A 21,905-nucleotide genomic window follows, 5' to 3' on the forward strand; every position below is an offset into this window, starting at 1 on the left:
TGGCATGCTATAGCAGTAAATATCCAGGCTACATCAGTTAGATAAATGGGGGATTCAAAGCTTAAAGTCATGAAAAATGTGCTTGCTTACTACTCCTTTCAGAGTGCTTTTTCCTATTGCGTACCATATAAAGTTATAGGAAGAAAAGGAAAGCTAAGTAGCAATTGCATTTTTTCCACAAAACACGTTGCATGTGAACACAGTCTTCTCCAAGACAATGTAAAAATGGTTTCCACTATTTCCAAAAAAACTAGCTTGGTAGCATGCATTGCATCTGGGTTTTTTTTCAGTGCCTAAACAGGCAAGAATTGTTTTAATACCTTCTATGAGTCGTATTAGCTGTTACGTCATTTCCATATAAAGTACAAACTGGTTTAAGACTAAAAATTCTAAGTCATGAGTGAAAAAGAGGTCAAGTTTAACCTCCATTATGAGATCACATATGTTACAGAAAAGATAACCTGACAAGTCTTTCAGATTCATTGCACAGCATCCCATTTTCATATAGTTATTTGTAAGACATAGCAAAACAAAAGCCTTTCAAATTAAACAAGTTAATTAATCTACATCTTAACCCAAACATTTCAAAGTCCTTCTCCAATTCCTAGTTCTCATTTAAACATAAGAGCCAAGTCAGTGTACAATTTCTATAAAACACCTCACAGAACCTGCAGAAACAGGAAAATGTTAACAGCTGAACATGCTAGTATTCTAATGCATAAATTGCAAAAGCACATCCTCCGCTTCAGTCTTCAGTTAATCACCCTGTGCTGTGATCTATACATGTGTGTTTATCTATATATACCTGTACATATATGAATGTGTGCACAGGGTTAATTAGGCCTCTACCTTTTATCATGTACATGTAACAGCTCTACTGAAGCATTTGTGCATGTTTTTCAGGCTGCAGGACCGGTTTTTAGGCAAACCGCACAATATGAATTTTAGTTATTTAGGTACTACAGCCACCTTTCCAAGTAATTCTATAAAACTGTGCTCAATCCACTTGCCTTCTCTGTGCCTCTGTTTAGGCATCTAGAAAATTCATAAAACAGCTAATGTTTCCCTAGTGTTTTATAAGGTAGAACGCTCAGAAATTTCTTCAAGGTAAGCAAGCAAGATTCCATCAAAACAAACCAGAAAGCCACAGTAATTTCTTCTTCACTCATACAGTCAATGGTCAGCAGAAGGCAGACCTCTTTCCCAAACACAACTGGCCTCTCCAGGACATAATATTTACCCTTTTATTTCCTAAACTGAGCAATCACAACATTTCCTGTTCAAGTGAAATATACTCTGCAGAACAACAAATCTATCCTCAGCCTCAAATTTGACATATTTTATATCTGAAAATACTCCAGCTACCCTTGGAGGTTTGCATTTTCTCTTTTACAGATTATTCACTCATTAATTTGGTCATTCCCTAATAATGAGCACAATTTTAGGGTAACTAGTAAGGGATTCACATTCTTTTTTTATTTTATTGTTTTATTTCCAGTATCAGAGGCAAACCCTTATACCAAAGCTGCTCTGCGACTTTGGTGACTAGTGTTTCATGAAGATGACATTAAATACATATATGAGAGAAGATGAGGTGTATTTATCCTGAAAAGATTTTCCTGATCCAAGATTCTTAAGGAGTTTGAGTCTATTTAGTACTGAAGCCTCCTTCAGTAAATTCTTCCCCTTATACCTCAGAGATTGAGAATGGCACTAACTGTAGAACCTGTTATACTGCATATTAAATCACAACTGTAAAAGTTACGATTTTTAAACATAGAAAGAACGCATTTTCAGAAGCAACCCATTCTTGTGATCTGCAACTTGCAGTATCTGCTACTACCAAGACAATTTGTTTCACACTACAAACAGACGTACTTGGCTTACACTGAGATGTCTTTACAAAAAGTGTCATGTTATCGTGTCACAATGTACAACAGAAGTCCCAACTGGCCAAAGTGTCTAGCACTCAAGGAAAGAGTAAAGGTAGGAAAAGGGAGCTACCATGACTGCTCTGCACAGATACATACACATTCCTGCTTATTCTGAAAACTAATGGAAGTGCCATTTTTGCAATATGGCCCAAGACATCCAGCTAATGCAGAGCTTTAAACACAACGTAGCCTGGGAACACCTTTCCTTGCAGTTGCACTTCTGCCTTCCTTCTGAGGCTAATTATGACATCACAGAGCTGCTTCGTGTCCCAAACTAATTGGTCTGTGTGTCTCAGCAAGAGTAAAATTAACTTTGAAAGGAGACTGGTGTCTATACCTCCAGGAAAGAATTCCACATAAAGGACAATCAGAGGGATCAATTAAATGTTCAAAGAGACAGGCAAGAAAAAGCAGGTGTCTTTGAGTTACAGGTTCATACCCTCCCTCCAAAGGCAAACTCCTGAAAATGTCATCCAGAAGCACAGGAAAATTGTGCAATGCTACTTGTAGGATATACCAAGTCAGGTAATGCACATGATAGGACCCAGCATTGATTAGAAAACCAGCTGCACCAAATGAGTATTTCTCAGGCTGACAATGAGTTTAGTACACTTTGTATCAGCTTTAGGATCCCCTCAGTTGATAAGTAACTGCAGTGAAAAGGCATAGCCTACATTAAACCTTAATATTATTTTCTAAGTTATGTTCAATACCTACAGAAGTGATTTTGTTAAAAAAAGCCATTTAAGTGCCTCCATAGACTTAGAATTGAAAACACAAAGACACAACAACATGATAAGATTACATTAAAACACTGACAGTTCAAAAATCTTTATTGAACAAAAACTAGGAAATGTGGTACTTAACATGCCATAGACTGAACGGCTAATGGGATGTATGCAGAAACAAAAAACCCCACCAAAATAAAGGCCAAAGAGTGAAATGAGTAACTAAGTTGTTTCTATGGGTGTATTTGTTAGTGTAAAACCACTTTGGGATGAAAATGAAATTGTAGCATAAAAAAGGTAGGTTAGGAGAATTATCTAAATGCAAAATAAAGATTCTTGTTGGTATTGGGGTTTTTTAAATTCTAAACTAACAAGAGTTAGAAGGTCAAATAATAAGATGGTAAAGGTAACTATAAGAGCAAATTTTTGGGAATTACTTGCTGGTAGACATCCTCAGGTATACCACCTGAAAAAGCTGTTCCACTTGGAGGATATATTATTGTATAATATAAAAAACAGAATTATAGTACTTAGTTTTGGTTTTAAACCTATTCCTAACCACCATTTTAAACCAGAAAAGACTGGTTTAAAGGCATAAATAGGAGGCAAAAAGAAACTCTCTTGTTAGCACCAATGGAGCAGAATTATTTTAATTGAGTAGTACTTGATGTACAGAGCAGAAAAACAGTTCCAAGGACATCAGCAGAGTTATTTCCGTTTAAGAGTCTTCTCTCCATCAAGAAGAGTATCAAAATGCTTCATGAGAATTTGCGTTTGTTCTATTCTGGGTTTGAGGAAACTTTAGATTTTATTTGCCATCCGCAGCATACTGTCAGTTTTTATCACTCATGTCCTATTACATAACTGAGTGGGACTGACACAATCCAACCTGACTTGACAGAACCTGAGCTGTCACCTGTGAAATCTGGAAAAGCACTTTTCCAATGCTGCAGTGACATGAAAATTTCTTTTTTTTAACATCAGCTTATTTTTTAATACTTAAGGCAAACCCCCCTATCAAATAACATACTTAATTGGCACCTAGATCTAAACAGTGCAATTGCTTTACCATCATGGTCATTTTCATGCATAGGGGTACATAAATTTTGTACCAGTTCAGCTGACACTTTTGTTGCATGTGTTAGTTCAGGCATAATCCAGGACTGAGAATCTATGAATAAACATTACCATCAGCATCGATCCCAGATGTAAAGGTTAGTTAAGTTACCCTTTTTACTCTTATTGCGACCAAGTATTTAGACACCGTCAATGTCACACTGAACAGAATATAAAAGCTTTTTAAAGCAAAACAAATCAATATTTACTCCCAAAACTTATATATCTGCATTTGTAGCTATTGTGAATACAGTCATGAAACTTGTACCTGTGAAACTAAAAACTTTCTCAAGATACAAAGTATGCACACAATATTTTGACACGCATTTTGGTCTCTACATGTTTCCAGAATGCCCTTAATCTGTCATCTACTACTCCTGGTGATGGTGAAGCTGATAATGTCAGTAAATTGATGTGAACCAGTGTTGGTACTAAAGACAAAATACCATATGATTTCATTATAAAAATAAGAAGATTCAGCAAGATATTTCTTCATAGACTCATTACATTTCTTTAAGATTCTGGTGCGCAAATGTAATTAACTAAATCAGCTCCTGATGACAACTGCTAAAGGCAATCCAAGAAAAGTACTACTCTTCCTGGTAGCAAACTACTGTATCAGTTTAGACAATTTTAACACCTCACCCAAAAGCATGAGGTTCCAGAAGATTCATTAAGCAGCGTTAACAGCTTGTAAGCACTGAAATGGGCAAGTGCTACTCTGCTTTATTGTCTTGTTCATCATTATTATCTTGTGTTAGGTCACAGCACTCTCAACTCTCCACATATCAATTTAATGCAACAGTCCAGAAAAAAAACCCAAACCTCTAACTATTGACGCTGGGAAGGCTCCAACATTCTCCACCAGGTGAAATCAAGCATGCAGTATGCAACTGCATGGTCACAGCCAAGAGGAGCACACACCCCTCCCCTTCTTGCAGCAAAGACCCTACCTAATCTGGGGGCGTCTACCACTGGTGAAATTGCCACCTCAGCTGTAACCACCATCTGTTGCCCGATTTAATTCACACATTTATGCCAGCACAATTGATAAAATGTAGCAGCCAAGAGGAGAGAAAAGAAAGATATCTCTGCATGGCACAACTATACTGTGTGTTAAACCACTGCCTTAAAGGTAGACTGCTATGAAATTCAATCACTCAGGATAATCTTAAAGATTGAATAATTAAGAGAAAAGCACCAATGAGGGGAAGGCTTAAACAGAGAACAAGTGGTAGAAAATAGATGAAGTAACAACAACTAGATATTGCAAAGAAGGGGGAAACTAGAACAGAAAATAATATTTAAAATTTTAAGTTATTTGCAGATATACTATTTTCCAAAAATTGCAAATGAACATCTTTCTCTGCAATTCTCAGATATGTTGATGCAAATCCCTATTATTTAAAAATGTTTGACATTCTGAATGTGTCAATGTAAGTGCATTTGGTAGGACTTACAGAGAAAAACAAAGTGAGAAACAGTACTTCTTTTAACTTCATACACATGATAAAAGTTTAATGGCCCTGCTGTCCATCTATCCTTTTGCAATATGACTCAATGATATGTCTCAGTATGTTTCATTTAAAATTACAGTCAGACCACTGAGATCACCTTTTCATGTTTACTTCTTGTCATGCTTTTCTTATTCTTGACATGAACCATAAAACCCTATCTAACTTCTAGTCTCATTGCATTAAAAAGTAGTCTTTGATCTTATTCCTATGGGATTTTATTGCTATTGAAATATCTGATGCTAACATATTTTTTGTGTGGCAATGTTCTCCAAAAATCCTCCTGAACACCTACAAAGCATGAAACACATTGATTGTTTTGATAGAATATATTAGCAGAAGACTTGAACAAACTCTTAGATAAACTCAGGTCTGCTGAATGTGAATGTTACAATACTCTGTTTGCAAAAATGTTTTGGTATCAACCTCTAAAATCCAGTAAACTGGGAACCTATTGCCAGATCACTGCTTACATGAACAGGAAACTGCTTCTGGCATCGTCACCTGGTGATTTAGCTGTTCTTGGCATACTGCTTCCATGTGTGGCCAGAACTCATTTGCTACCTATGATCTGAAAGCACAAACCTTTTGGGTTTTACCTTGATCTAATCTTATTTCAATTTTCATGACAAAACTTCAGTAAATTACATAGACTAAAGCAACCAAACAGAACTATTTCTGTGGCAAAAGCAAGAGAAAAAGGAAAACCCCAAGCCAACAAGCCTGATCCCCAAATGCTAACTGGCCTTCAGTTTAAAAACAGCAAAGAATTGCTAGGATGGCAGAATACTATTTTCAAAACTTTGAAAAATAACTAGGCAAAGATCCTTGAGGAAAAAAAATCCAATAGGAATTATGCATAGAAGTACCATTTCCAACAGTGACGCAGACTTCTATTACCCAGATCCTTACAGGTATCTAGTCTCCCACACTAAGTGATTTTGAAAATTTTATGTGTTATTACAGTCTTCCAAATATTTGTGAAAACGGTAAAGAACATTTCTCTTATATTCACTTCATCTTTTTTTTTTGCAGCATCTGAAATGACTTGGTAAGAGATGTAGTAACAGAGTGTCCAGTGAGTAAAAACTGGCCCAGACATGTTATGCTTCTCCTGAAACTACGCTATTGATAGAAGGTAAAAACACACTGTAAAAAAGGACTAGTTAGTGAAGTCTAGCATTAGCCTCTCTCTAACCTATGTGATAGGGGCCTTTCTTGAAGTTATTTTTCTCTCTAGTGACACATGTTACCCTGTAGCATATGGCATTCATGCTTTATAAGAATGGGAAATTTTATGCAATCCAGGTAGGCTCTTATAAATCTTCCCTAATCCAAGACATACAAAATGAAAAGAATTGACACCAATATAGTTAGCTGGTAAAATACTAATCTATATTAAATTAAACAGATGTTACTAATCCAAATAGATATCTTACCCCATAACATCATCACACGATTCCATCATCAGCTGGAAAGATAGAGGTTTAGCAAGCAGTACTATACTAAAAATGCTACCAGATTCAGAGTCCTTTCCTGTCCACTGATGCGATGATTCTTAGTACAAATTAATCATGCTCATTCCATTTCTTGGTAGGTAGAATCTTGAAGTGTTACTTTACTGAAGTACTATGTTATAAAATACTGCATATATATATTACAGATCTTTCAGGTGCAAAAGAAACTGTGTAATGCTGCTCTAGATCCACAAGTCATGTCTTCAAACATAAAATAGATTTCTGCTTACTACTCCTTTTTACCCACCTCTGCATTCTGGTATTTATCACGTTACCATATTTATGGACCAAAATAAAGGGGAGCTGTCCATCAAATGTATACCCTTAACAACCATCCAGTTTGGCAGGCTCAAAAGCTCCAATAGCATCTGAGCATAATTTTAAGGTGACTTCTGAAACCATATTCATTGTAGCAATTTTATGTGATTTATACATTCTGATGTAAAATAATTTCACTACTTTTCTTGAACATTGGGAAAAGGGTTGAAGTTTTGAACTCTGCGGATTATTGCTTTGGTGACACTTTGAGAAACAACAAAATGTAACTGCTTAACATTATGTTTTTAGGAGGAATAGTCAAAACAAACACCACTCCCCAACTAGTGCCTACCTCCCTCCATCTTACTCTCTAAGATTAACACATAGTCCTAATTTGACAAATAAACTCATGGCGGTGCTAAAGAGACGGTATCCCATTATACATAGAATTTAAGTGCATGACAGATCAGAAAAGCTAAAGGTCAGAAATGCAATACAGATTATAGTGCAGGAATACTGAAATGACTTAAGGTTACTTCTCAGAACATGACTATTTTCTCAAACATTTTTTCACCATTTTGTTTTTGTATTCCTAACACTATTACTTCAAAGTAAAGAAATCAAAATGCTTAGCTTGTGTGCAAACAAGCAAATATGAAATAAGAGTACTGGATTTTATCATACAGCTAAAACTTACACTACACACATAAGGATAACTTGCTGATATCTTGACATACCACTTCAGCTATTCTTCTACTAACTAGCATTAGCATGAAATCTGACTAATGTTATATAAATAATGGGTCTATCAGCAAACTCTGGAATTAATCTGGGTGGCTTTTCCCTAACCAAAATGGATATCAAGTAGCAACTTAGAAAGGTAAAATAAGCAGTTAGTAAAGCAGTACAGTATGTAAAATAAAGTAAATAAGTAAAAACAAAGTAAAAAGAAGTACATAAAATAGCCTACTAGATGAACGGAAGATGAGTTCAAAAGCACACTAAATAGATTTTGAAAGCTTTAGTTAGAACACAAAGGAGTCAAACACCTTTGACAAAATGACTGGGAAGTGGTATCAGTGAGACTTGAACATAGTTTTCATTAAAAGAAGCAGCTCATTATTAACCATTGTTTCTTAAGTTCTTGTAATTCTGGTATTACATAGCCAGAGGAAACACGAGTTCAGAAATTGCTTCTTATGCAGTACTGTGGGTAGCAATTGTTTCGAATGTGACAGGACAGAAGCATTATTTGTATTTCTGGAGTAGAGAAAATATAGGTTACATCAACATCAGAAGGGCAACTCCAGCCTGAAGGAGTTATAACTAAAGGTAAGAGGATATGGAGTTTGAAAAAATGTGTATCAACTGAATCATTTGTATCTCATCTTGGAGTAAAATCAAAACAGTGAGTGACAGCACGCAAGAGAAACAGGGCTTAGAACTCAGCTAAGATCACTAAAGGCATTTCAGACAGCTACATTTTGCTATATATTTAGGCCTGGTAAACTGAAAGAGTAGAGGAAGTTATCCTATCAGAAATTCCTTCAAATATTTCACTTCCCAACAGCAAAGATGCTGTAAAAATGTGTACTGACATTTACAGCTCACACAAGATTAATTAAAGCACCAGGAAATAAAACTCTGAAATTAGTCCTGGAAAAGCTGCAGGTGCCAAACTGCTATTTACAGACTGAGAGGATGTAATATTTTAAAATTAAAGATTGTCATGCATCGTCTACAAGGAGATACAAGGAGAAATATACAGCTAACTCGAAGAAAACAGCACTCAAAAGTCAGCAAAAAGATAACAACTACCTAAATGTGATAGTTAACCTTTTCATGGCATTTTGGTAGAGATAGCATTCCACTAACAGAAGCTGCCAAACCTGGGGAGCTAAAATTTTCTGAAGTTATGTGGTCTGTCCCATTTTACTTCCTTAATTTTGTCTACAACATCACTTCTAGCCGTTCCTTAAAAAATTGTGCATTATTTTAGAACACCTCTACCTCTACTCACCAAAGGGATAGAAGAAATGTCAGCCAAAGAAACACCTGTAGTGTGCTTGTTTTGTTTCTTTCCCCTCTCTGCAGTCACCTGGAAAGCTATGGACTGCACTCTAAGCAGCAACCTTCATGAAAACTTAGAGCTATTATTTAGGAAGTGACAGCAACGGACATCCTATGAAATACAAAGGACAGTCTCTCAACAGCATGCTTTCAATGTAAGAACTTAATTTGGCTTAATGAGATCCCCCCAAGTCTTCCATGCAAAACTGCAAAGTAGATGCAGACTTGAAGCCTTCTTACATACGCCCAACATTCTCTTAAGGTTTAGATATTTGGTGCTTGGGTGGCTCTTGGGGTGTTTTTTTAAATTTTTTTTTTTTTAATTTTAAACTAGCATTTCATCAGAGCAATACGAGTTATCAAACAAAAATGAAATTTTAAAATTCCTCTGACAGTGGAAGTCTAATCTTATTGCCCTCTACACAAATGTTGTGATTTAATGTAAGACGTCTCCGTCATCTTTGACTAAGAATGCTTCTGGGCTTTGTGCACCAACTACTCAACTACTCTTGCTGGCATGACTTCAGTGTGCTTTATAACACTTACTGATCACATATGTTAGATTTAGTTAGAGAAATGGCTAGTTTAAGGGTATTTGTCAAGCTTAGGAGTGAGATAAGCAGCAAATGGTCCTTAACACCAAAAGTAGCTTCATACATGCGCAGAAGCAGAGCTTTGAGTTGCACATCAAACTGCATACCTACTCTTAAACTTCAGTGCTTTCATTCTGTCTAAGCTCATTTTTTACCCACCTCCCTTCTTTATGTCTCTAAGCCAAGCACGTACCACTTATGGTTGCAAAAACGAATGGTCATCACATTTATATAGATAAGAAGAACAGTAGAACTAAGAGAAATGGAATAAGCATTCTGTCTTGGAGAAAGACCAAAATATTCTCCCAAAAATGGAACAAGCACTGTGAATGGATTTGCAAGAAAATTACTGTAATTTTTAAAATTGTATTAATTTGCTATGTTCTACCTAATGGTTCTACAGCCATTACAGACTTGTTTAGAGGTCCATTTTCTTATTTTTCATCTGTGTTACTCATTATTTGTGCTATTTATTGAATTTATATCGTCAAATACTCTGATATATAAAAAACCCTTGACTAACAAGATGGCAAAGAAGGGTAGGGGAACTTAATATCCCTATCAAATAAAATTCTTTAGGGTGTCAGCAAGTGCTGTCAGTCATTTATTTAGGACAAAGTCCACATTCTGGACAAAATGTTATTACTTTCTTTTCAGGTCATACTGAATTTCCATGCTGAATTCATAAAGCCAGTTACTCTATTAAAATTGCTGAAGTGGAAAAATAAACAGTTTACAAGTAAGTAAAAGAAACTCATACTTCAATTAGCTCACAGACGGGCTTCCATAGAATCACTTTGCACAAGTACTATGCATTAGAACACTTACTTATGCATTCCTTGTTTGTATGTTCTAGAGAATGTTCATATTTTTCTTCAAAGACTTCAGTTACAACAACTGCTCTGTTACTCATTTACATATCATCTGACTAAGCGTTTCAGTCAGTCTCCTCAAAAATCCATTTCAGAAATCTATACAAATGAGTTCTTCCTAAGGTATTTGGTGAGCACTGTCAAATAATACTAAATTATTTTTGCTTTAACTATCCACAAATTCTTTATGTGAGAATTGTATGAACTTCATAGCCTGAAATAACTTTCACAACTGAATTGCTAATTATTTAAATGGAATTTGTCTGGAACAGGTTGGTTTCATTATCTTCAGTTGAGACATGCATCACAGGCTGCGAGTGGTAGGTCTGGAATTTAAAACTTATTTCTAAATTGAAGAGTTCCTTCACTGTAATCTAAGGCACAGCAAGCATACGTTTTATCCAAATGACTTGAATCACTATGGGAAAATGTAATGAGGGTTTCCTCACATGAATTAGAGATCTGAAGTTGGGCAAATTCACAACAAGCCCTCCTTGATTTTCTAGTCTTGAAGGCCAGTAGCATTCTCCACTACTACAACTGCTCACCTAAGCAAATATCAGATTCACAACGTACTCTTTTGAACACATACAATTCCTCCCTGTGCAAAAGCATTCTTCCAAGAGGTGGAAGAAAAAGTTTTATGCCTTTTTAAAATCCAAAATTTCACCAAAAAATAAAAGAACAGTACAGAAGAAAGAGTCCAGAACAGCAACTTGGTAACAATAAATCAAATTGCAATGAAAAAGTAAGGACCTGCAAATGGGAAAAGATACCCAGTATTTTTTCCCTGAAAGTATGCTGGACAAAGAAATAAATTTCCTTCTTCAGTATTAGTAAAGCTATTTACTTTGAAGAATGATCTTTTTTAAGGTTTGCATCTTATCAGCAATTAATCAAGATTACTTATAGCATCGCCATAGCCCACATTTATTTCCACTGAATTTAAGGGACTAGCTGAAGTGAAGTAATATTCATAAGTGAGGGAATTAGACCTTCTCTCTGTATTTAGGGTATAGTCAATAGATTTAATAGTTCCAAATTCTAGACTTCCACTTACAGTTTACCTCATGTTCTTAGTAGTAATTGGCATATCCAAACACTACTATTGGAAGGTTTTAAGAATAAAAGCTAGAACATTCTATATATTTTCCCTTTATGAATAAAGATTATATAAAAAATAATTTGAGGAAAGCACAGTTTTCCATAACAGCTATTCCATACTGCATTTGCTAAAGCTTACTTAATTTCTTGTAATGGGAAACAAACAAACAAAACACCTCAACAAATTATCATTCACTCTAAAAAGGAATCAACTTCTAAAATGGAGGGTTCCCGCATACAAACTCATCTGAAAAGAACTTAAGGTATTGCACCACCTGGGTTATCTGAATTGTTGAAAAACTACCAGTGATCTTTCCATGACTTTACCTCCTTTCTGTATCATGACTACTAGTCACAACATTTGTCAGTTAAGGTTCAGCCTTCTTGCAAGACTTGTTGGTTTAGGAGGAAATGGGTTGCAGACACTAACTTTTTCCTTGCACTCTCTAAAGGCAGATGTACTTCTCACCCTTCCCTTTCTGTGGGCAATATATGCACAACCTGACCACAAGCTGTTACTGCAGAAATATTTTCAGATTGTTACTGGCAATATCCAACCAGAATTCAGCTCAGAATGAAAAAGCCACACTCCCCATCTACAATGTGAAGAGTCAAGTGTGTCGGAACAGTACTTTCAGAAGCCATCAAGCTGAGCAGGTGTCTCCTACATAAGCCAGTGCTGCTAGTGTAGTCAACACTGTCGTGTAATTGCAGACAATTTTGTCATTGTGCCACGCTACTTAACGGTTGCTAGTGAATCAGCATGCTGACAATGCTGAACACATATAGCACTGATCTCCCATAACATTTTTTTCCAACCCATCTCTTGGAAGGAATAACTTGTGAAGTGAAAGAATATTCAAAATGTAGTCACTTTGCTATAGCTTCTAGTTAGTTTTTTTCCTATTTAGTGACTATAGGACTGTGAAGTGCATAGGAATGCACTGCTTCTGTCTTCTTCCAGTTGAAGAAACACACATTCACAAGGTTTTTATCTGAACCAACATACAAAGTAAATTTAAATATTTTTATTATGTTACATTTGTAACAAAATCTACATTTATGATTTTGTCAACACAAATTTTGCTCAACATCTAAAAAGGGGGGAAAGCCAAGATTTTTAACTGTTTAATGTATTATGTTGTTGCCAGAATCACTGACCAAACTAAATGGGGCAGTAGTTATTGCAATGCAAAAAAACCTCCAAACAAACAACAACAAACCCCCAAAAACCCACACACATACAACCCACCCACCCACCCCCCCCCCCCCCAACAACCAAAACCATCAAGAAGTCTCTTTGCTTCTACTAACTGGAATAATTTTCATTTTATTGCACCTAATATTTTGCTACCAACACCTACAGCTTTCTATACGACACAACACAAATATTCTACTGAGATTTACATACTTCTTAAAAAATTAACTTCTCATCAGGACAGTAAAATACCATCTGTGTATACAGTAACGAGGATACAAGAATTGTACCTAGGGATTTTCAGCAACTCAAGGAGAAGTAGGGGTCTTCCTGGACTTAGGAAAAATGAAGGTGCTTGGAAGTGGAGGATATTGGCTCGGATAACTAATAATGAGTCAGTCTGTGTGCAGGACTGCCCGTGCAGGCCAGCAGCAGGAGGCTGACAGGACTGGAGCAACTACTGTAAGGGCCTGAATGTCTGAGAAATTGGAAAGTAACCTGTTGCAGATGGTTCTAGTGCAGCAAACCACAGGGGAATAAGGAGACTGGTGGACCAGTGACAAAGCTGTGGCCCCGTCTCCTCACAGCCACGTGTCACCAGAAGCATGGCATGGGCCCAAGAGCTGCCCCGTTAGGGAAGGCAGGGGCTCAGGTGGGTGGAAAGGCCAACTATGACTTCTGCCCCGTGCTCGTAAGTAGGCTACAGTGCAGGCAGGTTGCAGGTGTGCGGCCTTTGGCAGCCCTGCTAAAACTGGTTCAGATTTATTCAGGAAGCTCAAATCCATTTTTCTGCTACATCACTTTTCAGCTTTTGGTTTTTCCATCCCTAACTATTGCCATGTGCAATCAAATACTCCATTTGCATGTGTATCCTGTTCAATTGAAAAGGCAAACAGCCCTCTAGGTACATAAGTGGTCATTTCTGTGTTCAGCTGACTAACACCATGCATGCAACAGGACAGTACTCATACACATGCAGATCCTGTAAGATATTTCTTCGAGGCTGCTCTTTCCAAAGCCATCTGCTTTGCCTGGGCAAGCAGAAACACCAGCCACCACGCCACTGAGGACAGCAAGCTCCAAACACACCCTAACGCCTGTTCACCTTGTCAAACAGCAGAAGACTAGAACACAACCAGAAAGAAGAAAAGCCTGCCAGACCTGCTGCCATGCTTATTGTTAAAAAAAACCCTAAAAGGTAAGATAGGATCCTTACAAGAAAGGACGATAAAAGCTGGTATGTCCTTCCCTAAGGAGTACCAGGGCCCTGCTGGAGATGGGCGGGAAAGCGTGAGGAGTAGCTGGGTCTCCTGTTTAGAGAAGCGGGGCTTCGGGGAGCCTGAGGGGGTACCTGAAAGGGCGGAGCTGCTCCAGCGGTGCCAGGCTGTGTCGATGCTCCCGGCAGCTCTCTCGGGAAGCCGCTTTGCCAGTGGCGGCGAGAAGGAAAGGTCGCCGCCCCTGCCGTGCCCGCCCGGGGCGAAGAGTCGCCGTCGCGGCTGCCCTCGCCTGAGGGGAGAGGGAGGGGCCGCGCGGACGGTCGCTCCCGCCCGAGGAGCGGGAGAGGGGCCGCCCTCGCGCCCGCCCCGCGGGATGAGGCGGCAGGAGGCCCCGGCGGTGCCCCCGAGGTGAGCGGCGGTGCTGAGGGAGCGGCGCCAGGAGCTCCCGCCTTCCCGTGGGTGTCCCCTCCTAGACACACACACACGCACGCACGCACGCATATATATACACATATATATGGGCTGCCATATAGTCGCTCTTTTCTGGGGGCAGCTTTGGGAAAAGTTTGAGAGAACATACTTGGCCTCAATGGCTATGAGGCAAGGGAATGGAAACAGCCTTGCGGTTTTGGGTGGCCTTACTTCAGCCTCCTTTTTTTAGGAACTCCTGGTCTAGAAGAGGAAGATTTCTTGTTTCTCCTTGCTCAGCTGAGGAAGCACCCTGAGGAGAGGGAAGGAAAAGAACTAAGGTGGGTGTTGAGCAGGTGAAGAAGGGGGCACTTACAAGTAGTCCCGGTGCACGGGCTGAGGCCTTGTGTTCAGGGAGAGGAGACAGAAGAAAGCGCTGTAGGCTTGTAAGGCCTCACATGATCTTTCTCAGGAGTGTAGGCACCTGTGATACACATATGGTGGGGAAAGTAGAAAATTCTAAAGGTAGAATATATGTATGCAGTTTATATGGAGAGAAATATATAGAACAAAATGTAGGAATGCTGAGGGTTTACAACAGGTATGAATGCTGTAATTCCACAAAAAAAAAGTTCATGTTTGTTTGCCACTTTGTAGACTTCAGGAAAGCACTTAGTGTGTTTAAGTTAAAGGATATAAACATCTAACTAAAAGAGCATTTGAATTATATAAATTAAATATCAGTTTCAGTGATGTTCATCAGTGTAACTTTTTTCAAAATCAGTTATTACACCTTCAGACTGTGTTACCAGACTAATTCCCAAAGCTTTTTGTAAATGCCTACAACAAATTTTACTAAACCGAAAACGTCTATATAGTTCTTCACTGTCAGCTGCCATGTATGTAACATTCATTATTGTGATAGATAGAATAATGTGGAGATCACAAAATGGCAAGCAGTAGAAGAGAGCAAATTGGAAACAATTACATCAGGTTTTTCAGGTCTGTACTCAAACCATAGTAAAGGCAACTCTAATATGTTATAATTTTGGATCTAGAATGGGCTAACTTGATCTCTTTAATAGTTTTAATGCTCTATAAAAGTCTGTAATTTAAACCATTTAAATTTACTTGAGCATGTTATTCTACAGCAGAGAAATTATGCTAATACGATTATTGTTATATTAAAAATGGTCCTAATTTGAGGCTTCTAAGAATACAGATGTATAGCTCAAATGTTGCTTTCTCATTAGTCATGCAATAGAACATGACATAAAGTAGGTATTTTGTCATTGTTAGAAACAGAATGGCTGGAGTGAACAATAGATTGTACACCTTTTCATTAAGGGAGGGGACATACTTGTCAGAAAACCCAAGTGGCTTGTAGGAAAACTAGTGAATAAAAGAAAAAAGGGAAAGCTGTTGCCCATGGAAGTAAAAGGGGCAAAAAATGTGACTCTTGGCTGTGTTGTTATTTGCTGGAAACAAAACCTGTAATGCTACCTCCTACGTAAAAAAGCCTGATTTTATTGGGTTGCCTCCACTAGTGCAAAAATATAGCAAGCAAACTCTTTGTCATTTCAAAGATGAATCGATTGATTTCCAACTCCAAGAAATAATGTGCTTGTTTTTGAACAAATAAGAAATAAACTGTAGCCATTAGGTCTATGGTGAATAAGGTCCTGCAGATCTCCAGAGATCAGTAACTCGAAATGTCATGACCACATTTGTTTACTCGCACCTGGAAAATGGCTTACTCTTTCAGGGGTCATGTAAAAAAAGAATATTTTGCTTTGTGGAGAATATTGTAGTATCAAGAAATGAGCCACAAATTAACTTTCACTTTGTTTTCATCAGTATTCTAGCAGAATCTTTCATGAATCTGTTTTGATTTGTAAAGCAATAGAACAGTTTGAGAAATGTGTATGTGCTAAATATTTTCACAAAATTGTAACCATGATAAGCAGATCTCACCTTAGTTCTGTTACAGGCTACTGATACTTAATGTTTATCCTTGAATAATCAACTCATGAACTCTCATGGCACCAATACTGGCATTGTTTTTCAAGAATGAGTGGAAAAGTGTGCTTGCGTAGCCACTGCGTCCTGTCCTCATCTGTTCTATCCCTGGGCAAGCATGCCTGAGAATGAGGGCAGCCATGGAATTGACTTGGAGTGTCAGTTTCTAACACTTGAAAGTGTTACTTTTAGCACTGAAGGTTACCTTTGAGGACATAAGTAAAGGAAGATAGAAGTATCCTTTCTTCATGGAGGAGTTGTCTGTTTAATTTTCCTTAATATGTTGCTTCTCTTTCTGTGAACTTTTTTCATGATTAAATTTCATATGCACAAATGCCATTTGGAATACTTGATAACTGCGAAAAGGATACTATAATTAATGTTTTATATTCTAATTTAGCCACAGATAATTTTTTTAATTGTTCTACAGTAAGACACATTGAGAAAACTTGTAATATCATTAAAAAGTACAAAACTGATTTTGCTTCCACTTTTCCAGGAGTTCATACTTCTATTTTGTATTTAAGATGGATTTTCTATACGTGCACAGTGAAAGGTTGGATAAATGTTACATTTACCATTTTGAAAGCAAATGAGTGATGAAGTACACTTTAAAAACATTTGATGCATCTGCTTTGCTAAATGTTAGTTTTTTACTGTATGGGTACAGCTGAGTTAACTTGCATTCCTTGATGACTCTTCATTTTGGTAGGATGCTGCTGGCCATTAATCCTTGAGCTGCAGTTTTTTATTTCTATTGCTTTTCCCTTGGGCAGAATTGGTATTCTGGTGGACATTTGAGGATATCACTTATTTTTTGTAGAAATTCAGTTCTGAATTCCCTTGATCATGGAGACTGTTGAGGTACAATTGTTAGTATCCTATGTGAATATGTGATCTGAAAAACTTCATTACCTGTCAGCTTCCCTGGATGGAAAATAGTTTTGATGGGGAAGCTCTTGCTCATGGTACTGCAGTGTTGTTTTCATTGTTAGTCTTGATTCTAAGAATAAAAGCTGTGTCTGTTACCCATGAGATGTCAGTTTAAAATAAGAAAAATGAGGGAAAACAGAAAACAAGAGATGAAATACACTTGCCTGCCCTGCCCCCCCCCCCCCCCCCCCCCCCCCTTATTTCCATATCACATATCAGGTCTCCTTTTAAATTGGCGTTTCAGGACTGTTTTCTTTTCCTTTGGCTGCCATTTTAGATTAATTATATAGCAGATGTTGCACAGATAAATCAGTTCATCACAATGTTCTCAGCTCTTCCATGTATTTTAGCAACCTACTTACTGTTCCTGGATAGTCTTGAAAGGAACAATATACTTTTCAGGTTATTCTAGGAAGGATATTTTATCATTTAATTCAGTACAGTCATTCCTTCTTATTTGTATCTGGATGTCTTGAACTCAGTATTTTCTTCAGACTTTGTCAGTAGTGTAATTAATGACCTTTAAGATTTGTTGAAGTGTTAGTCTAAACAGATGTCACCTGTTAGTCTCCATTTAGAATCATTTAGGTGCTGGAACTGATTACTTCACTTGTGAATATTGATTGCTTTCTCCCTGATAGTTAGGATGGATAAGATCTCCTTCACTTAAACGGTTTGAATACAATCCTTTGACTTTCTCACTGGTAAATATGTAAATATGAGAGCGCTATGCTTTAATCTGTAAATTATTCATATTTTCTATACAGTAACTTAAAATATACAACTGTTCACCTCCAAATTACTGAAACATCATTGTTAATTTGAACAGATTTTTGTAGTATTGCTGCAGTTAAACCACACATTATCTCAAAACTGTTGCACTTACAGGTAGCATATGCTCCGGTTTATGGGATTGTTGTTATCCTTGAGGTTACGAGGCCAGCTTGCACCTAGAAGCTTATTTTAGATCAATTTACTTCAAAGGTTTTGTTGTTTCCTCACGATGTGGCTTGCATAGCTTGTGAGTTTTCATTGAGGATCTCTTTGTTTTCATGTATGTTTCTAAAACTGAATAAATATTTGTATTATTTTAACTGTTCTAGAAGTAATGCTGCTGATGGAGTGAAATAGAACAGTGCTTGGCATACCTTTTATTATTGTTACTCCAGTCTGAAAAGATCTTTTGAGTGAGTGCAGTTTTATTTTTAATGCAAGTCCTGTGGTGTCCTCTTGTTTAATCTAGGAAATTTATGACAAGTGAGAAATAATGAAGATCTTTGCCAAAATATCTGTACTGGGATCTGTACTGGTAGCAGCACCCTTGCCTTGTAAACCAGCTAATCTATGTCAATCTGTTGCTCAAAAGTGACCCAATGCTGTTGACCTTGCTATTGAATTCAGCCTGTTTTGAAATCCTTATGGTTTTTTATGTTCTTTTACCACTTATGTTTAGTGTTTAAAGAAGAAAACATAATAAAAACTTAGTAACTTTGCATGTTATCTTGTATAACTGAGACTCAGGAATATCATCCGCAGGTTTATTTTGCTCATCTCATCATAAAGATAAGTGCTACTGTTCTCTGTATATGAGGCACTGTGACAGCACATTAAAACAACGCAATACATTATCAAGTGGATTTCTGGTTCAGGTTCATTAATGTATAGATCATTTAAAGTATATATTGTTTAGGATGTGTGGTGATATCTATTTAAAAAATATTTCAGACATAACTATGTTTTAGCTAATTCATTTCCCAGAGGACCTTTGTTTATAGGGATAACTGGTTTATGTGTGCTTGTATGCATGTGTAGCTAAATAATGCAGTGCAACAGTTTTGCTTGCGTAACTATGCAGTCTTACCGTGTTATATTTTAATCTCATGATGCATGATACTCTCAAATGTGAAATGTTTGTCTGATAGTCACTGTATGAAATACTGCATCCCTATATTATACCAATTATTATCTCCCATATTGGAGAAAATTATTTTTGTGGCAGGCAAAACATGTTTTTAACACTTACACTAATCTTTTTTTGTTTAGAACGACCTTTTAACTTGTACAATCAGTTTATATCTATTACACAGTTCTTGATTCCTGTAGGGAATCTCAATTGTGTGCTGAGAATGGCTAGTATTTGCTAGGCATGAGCACGGTGCAAAGATCCCAAGTGAAAGTAAAACTACAATTACTTGTTATGAATTCATCAGAAATAGTTTTAAATAGTAGTATATGCTAATACAATGAAATTGAATTCTTGTGACTTTGGACTTCTGTTGGAGAAGTTATTTTCCTCTATGTTTTAGCAACAACAGTGAGAAATTCTGTTTGGCCTTCACTAAAGAAAAAGGTTTCAGATTCTGTAATCCCAAATATGTGAACATTTTGGCTTGAGTAAAGCTTGTTTGTCAGAGGAGATTTTTATTTTGCAAAATAAAAATTGGATCTGGGCATCGTGTTTTGTCATGGGATCTGTGAATAGTTATTCAAACAATTACCCCATTGATAAACAATTTTCTGTCTGATGGTTGAGCTGTCTTTAGGTAGTGAGGACTGTGGAATTCCATTCTTTCAGGCTTCCTGTTGCAGTTCAGCAAAATCAAAAAATGCTGGTGTGCGTGGGTTTTGCACATAAATTTCAATAAGTAGTGAATTGATGCCCTGACTCTACCTGAAGTAGTAATCTTGCATTTCACATTTATTCTAACTTATCCCAATCTCATATTTAACAATTTAATCAATAAACTCATGCAGCACTTTCATGTAAACAAGACAACATCATTATTCAGTAGCTTTTTTCCCCCTGTATTTTGACAAAAGAAAGGTGTATTTATATTACTTTCCTCTTTACATAGATGTATACCTTCCTACTATTTTTTTCTAACTTCAGGCATTCAACAGATAAAACAGATATTTAGAACTGTAAAACCAATACCTGGGCCTGCAGGGTTTTTTCTGCTTTATTCTTCTCACTTTGATGCAAGCAATCCTGTCAAATAACTTCAATCCTGAACCAAGTTGTTTTTTTAAATCATTTAAACCAATATGATGGAACAATGCAAACAAATCGGGGAAACCATGAGGATAGTTCAGACTTTTTTTTTTTTATTATTTTTATTAGATGTCAAAACACTTTCTTCTATCTAAACATCTAATGGGTATTACATAGACTTGAGGATCTTCTGATTATTTTTTTCAATGTTTTTTCATTTGTTTCCCAAATAACTGTCTAATATTTCACAAAAGTGCAGTACTGTACCTTAATCAAAACTTACTGTTTGCTACAGTCTTCAGTGGCCTTAAATATATTTGGAAAAATCTGAGTGTCATCAAGAGCATAAAAATGTCAATTCTTCACGGGGGGAGAGAGAAAAGATGATTGTAATCAGATTTCTTAAAATTGCTTTAGCTCGGAGTAACATTGTTTACCCTCTAGAATTCTAAGGACACTGGTCAGTCCGCAACAGTGAGTGGGGTACCCAGTACTGTTAGTACCAATTAACAAGGTAGAATAAGTGCATGAGATGCACAGTAAGCGTAGAGTCATAGCTAAACATCTGCATGAAATCAGAATTTAAAACTCTTATTTGTACAGAATGCTCTTTTGGATACTATGAACCGAAGAACAATTCACTGAAAAGCAAATTTTAGTGTCACATGAGCAACTACTGATTGATACCCTTTCAAGTACAGTTCAGAGAGTAAGGACTCTGAGATTGTCCTTGGTCTTTATTGAATCCTGTGATGCAGCTTGAGTATTCAGACGGTGGGTAATTTGACAAGCTCTGAAAACTTTAGTATCTAGGGTGGATAGAGTGAATTGAAAGTCTCAACTTTAATTATGATTTTTCCTGCTTTTGTGAATGTAATTTTTGTAGTTTAATGTGATCACTGCAACTCTTATATCTGTAATAATAACTGTATAGATTGAATAGAGATGCAAGTACTAAGGAAAAGGGCATTTAGCACAATTTATAATTGTCTTATTCAAGTCCTTTTTTGAAAGGCATTCTGTCAACAGCTAGAAAGCTGAACAAAGAATGCATCTGAGGTGAATTGATGTAGTGTACATGTTGACTACAATTAGAAAACCTTGTGGCTAGCATATATTAATCAGAACTTCTGCTGAAAATGATTTAATGTGAAGTGGTTTTGTCAGTAACAGTATACTTGAATTCTGTTGAGTTGTTTCCTTGATGTACAAAAACTGGCATTCTTATTGTTTTAGCCATATGGAGCACGTTATTCTGAGAGGGTAATGTGCTTTTAGTACGTTTCTTTTGTATTGGTTGTTTTTGTGAGTTGTTTTTGTTGGAGTGTTTTTTTGGTGAAAGTAGACCACGTAATCACTTCGTTGTAACTTTTTATTTACAACATTTATTGTTGTAGAATTTGCACAGGGAGTTGATGGAATAGCATATTTA

This window comes from Falco peregrinus, chromosome 14 (assembly GCF_023634155.1).
Source record: "Falco peregrinus isolate bFalPer1 chromosome 14, bFalPer1.pri, whole genome shotgun sequence".
In the NCBI taxonomy this organism is placed as follows: Eukaryota; Metazoa; Chordata; class Aves; order Falconiformes; family Falconidae; genus Falco; species Falco peregrinus.